Source organism: Sorex fumeus, unplaced genomic scaffold (assembly GCF_029834395.1).
Source record: "Sorex fumeus unplaced genomic scaffold, SorFum_2.1 ptg000070l, whole genome shotgun sequence".
Taxonomy (NCBI): domain Eukaryota; kingdom Metazoa; phylum Chordata; class Mammalia; order Eulipotyphla; family Soricidae; genus Sorex; species Sorex fumeus.
In genome coordinates this window covers 2,253,319-2,256,934 of record NW_026606127.1, presented here as the reverse complement: position 1 = coordinate 2,256,934, position 3,616 = coordinate 2,253,319, and the positions used below count along the sequence as shown (strand labels likewise).

Genomic DNA, 3,616 nt, shown 5'->3' with positions numbered 1-3,616 from the left:
ATCTTCACTTCCTCTTCCTTGGTCAGTGGTGTTTCATTCTAGAAGTTTCCATTAGCTTGAATGTCATGAAGGGATCTTCCCACATTTTTCTCCATATATCTTAAGAATTCAGGTATGATATTGAGGTCTTTAATACATTTGATCTGACTTTGTGCCTGGCACTATAAAGAGATCTGAGTTCATTTTTTTTGCATGTTGCTGTCCAGTTTTCCCAGCACCAGTTGCTGAAGAGAGTTCCTAGCTCAACTTCATATTTCTTGAGCCGTTATTAAAGATTCGGTAATAATAATCTGAGGGCCAGCGTCAGGATATTTGACTATATTCCATTGTTCTGAGGCCTGTCTTTATATGAATGTCATGATATTTTGATTACTACAACTTTGTAGTAGGGTTTGTAGTTGGGGAAGGTGTTCCCTTCTTCTTTTTACCAAAGATTGCTTTAGCTCTTCATGGGAGAGAAGGTTGTGTATGAGTTTCAAGAGTGTTTAATCAATTTCTTTGAAAAATATCATGGGTATCCTTATAGAATGTGCATTAAATCTTTATAGAGCTTTGGGGTGTATTGCCATTTTGACAGTACTGAATCTCTCAATCTATGAGCATGGGATGTGATTCCATTTCCTCATATACTCTCTTTTTTCGTGAAGTAGTGTTTTGTAGGTTTTTTTTTTTGGTATAGTTCCTTAACCTTTTTAGTTGATTCTAATATACTAGATTTTCTGAGGTATTATTGTGAATGGGATTGTTTTTCTCTATCTCTTTTTTCTCTTTCATTATTAATATATGGGAAAGCCATGGAGTACCGGATATTACTTTTGTAATATGCTACTTTACTAAACAAATCTATTGTTCCCAGGTGCTTTTTTGTAGATTCTTTGGGATTTGCTAAGTATAGTATCATGTCGTCTCCAAATAGTAAAAGCTTGAGTTCTTCCTTTTTTATCTGGATGCCCTTGATATCTTTTTTTTTTTTTTTACCGAAATCATATGGCAAGTACTTCAAGTACTATGTTGAATAGGAGTGGTGAGAGTGGGTAACTTGTTTTGTGCCTGATTGTATTCTGGGATTCTAGCTCATTGATTTCTGCTCCAAGCCTTTAGTTTTTCCCCATTGAGAATAACGCTTGCTTTGGGTTTGTGGTAATTTGCTTTGACTAGATTGAGGAAAGTACTTTCAACTCCCATTTTGTTGAGAGTTTTTCATCATGAAGAGGTGCTGGATGTCATCAAATGCTTTATCTACATATATTGATATGATCATATGACTATCTTTATTTTATTGAGATGGTGTATTCTGTTGATTGACTAGAGAATGTTAAGCCATCCTTGCATCCCCAAGATAAACCTACTTGGTCATAGTGTGTGATCTTTTGTTGAGTTACTGGATTCTCTTTGCTGGTATTTTCTTGAGAATCTGTGTATCTGTATTCATCAAGGAAATAGGTCTGTAATTTTCTTTTTTTGTGGTGTCTCTGTCTGTTTTGAGTATTAGGGTGATCTTTGCCTCATAGAAACTATTTGGGAGTATTTATGATTCTTCAATTTCCTGGAAAATCTTGAAAAATGTTGGCAGCATTTCCTCTTTAAAGGTTTGAAATATTTCACTATTGAATCCATCTGGGCCAGGGATTCTGTTTGGGGGGGATACTTTTGACCATCATTTCAATTTCCTTGGTAGTGATAGGTTCAAGTATTCCAAATCTTCTTGGTTCAACGTTGGGAGGCAATTGGAATCCAAAAATTTATTAATTTATTCAAGATTCTCTCATTTCCTGCTGCAAAGTTTCTCAATATAATCTCTGATGATCCTATGGATTTCTGTAGTTTCTATTAGGATATGCCCATTTGCATTTCTGATTTGATTTATTAGAATTCTTTCTCTTTGTTAATTTGAGAGGCTTCTCGTGGTTTATTGATCTTATTTATTTTCTCAAAGAACCAGCTTTTGCTCTTATTGGTCTTTTGGATTGTATTTTGGGATTCTACCTCATTGACGTCTGGTACAAGTTTTATTATTTCCTTCCTCCAGCCTAGTTTGGACTACTTTTGTTGGTCATTTTCCAAAATCTTGAGCTCTAATTAATTCATGTAGATCCTCTCTTTCTTTCTGATGAATTCTGGCAGAGCTATACTCTTTCCTATTAACACTGCTTTTGCTGTGTCCCACAAGTTCTGGTAGCTCGTGTACTCATTCTCATTTGTTTCTGGAAACTTTTTATTTCCTCTTTGATTTCTTCTCTAAGCCAACAGTTGTTCATTACTTCCCTTAAAGAAAATATTTCCTTGCTGAGCTTTAGTCTGTTTGATCTATTGAGAAGTGACAAAGTAGTGTTGAAATCTCCAACTAGTATTGTGTTGCTATCAATGTTTTTCTTTAAGTCAATTAGAAGTTGTTTTTAAGTATTTTGCTGGTCTGTCATGAGGAGAATCTACATTGAGGAGGGTGAGTTTTTTCTGATGTACAGATCCCATGATCATGAAGAAATGACCTTCACTGTCTCTTATAACCTATAGCCTGAAGTCCATGTGGTCTGATACTAGTATGGCCACTCCAGCTTTGTGGAGGTGTTCTTTTCTTTCTTGAAGAATTGTTTTCCAGCCTTTGAATTTGAGCCCATGGTTGCTTTGATTGTTCAGAAGTGTTTCTTCAGGCAGCAGAATGTTGGGTTCAGTTTTATAATTCATCTTCCCATTCTGTGCCTCTGAATTGGCACATTTAGTCCATTGACATTGAGAGAGATTGTTGTGATGGGGATTTGTGCTATCTTTATGTAGAATTTTTGTACTTGTGCGGATTGTCTTAGCTTAAAGTAGCCCTGTTAATTCTTCTTGCAACAACAATATGGAACACTTTACAAGTTTGCATGTCATCTCTGTGCAAGGACAATGCTAATCTATGTATCATTTCAATTTTAGTATATATGTCATCAAATATAGTATGAGTTAATTTTTCCATATTTTTCTCTACTTATTAATTTGAGGGTTGTCCTTACTCACTCCTATGGCAGACAGTGATTCATAAGCAAGGTATGTATTTCAAAGCAGCTTGAATAGATAGATTTAGAACTTTAATGTCCCAGAAAGAAAAATATGGTTTTTACCATATTATCTTTTTCCATACCCAAGGCATCAGTTTTACAAAATAATTCTTTTGGAAGATAGTATATGAGTCTTGTTTAATGCCCTTCCCTGAAACCTTCATTAAGACCATTAAACTAGAGCCTTTTGCTGTTCTCACCTCAGTCCCTTGTACATCTCCAGGAAAAGGTGGATGGTGTTGTCTGCAATTTGACCACCTTGAATGTAAGTCGGATTTTTCTCCTGAATGAAGAGGTGAGGAGCATATTGATGATTTCATTCCACCTTATTACAAGTTCAACTTGAAAGGAAGGTGAGACTCATGAGGCTCCTGTAAAGGACAGAAAAAAGGGTCTCAGTGAAGTTTAATGGCCAACACATATTAGCAACACAGATGACTCAAAGTAGCCTGTGTGCATCTTTGTGTATAGTGAGTTTCATATCTACTGATAGTGATTCTCAGTCATGACACACAGGCAAAACAGACCTGTAATTAAAAATATAGTTCTCTGAGCAGAGTGGGGTCTCTGAGGTGATT

General features: G+C 35.7%; 1 pseudogene; it reads right to left on the bottom strand.

Moving 5' to 3' along the window:
• Nucleotides 1-2,836: 2,836 nt before the first annotated feature.
• LOC130037011 (uncharacterized) lies at nt 2,837-2,935 on the bottom strand (annotated as a pseudogene).
• Nucleotides 2,936-3,616: the final 681 nt, after the last annotated feature.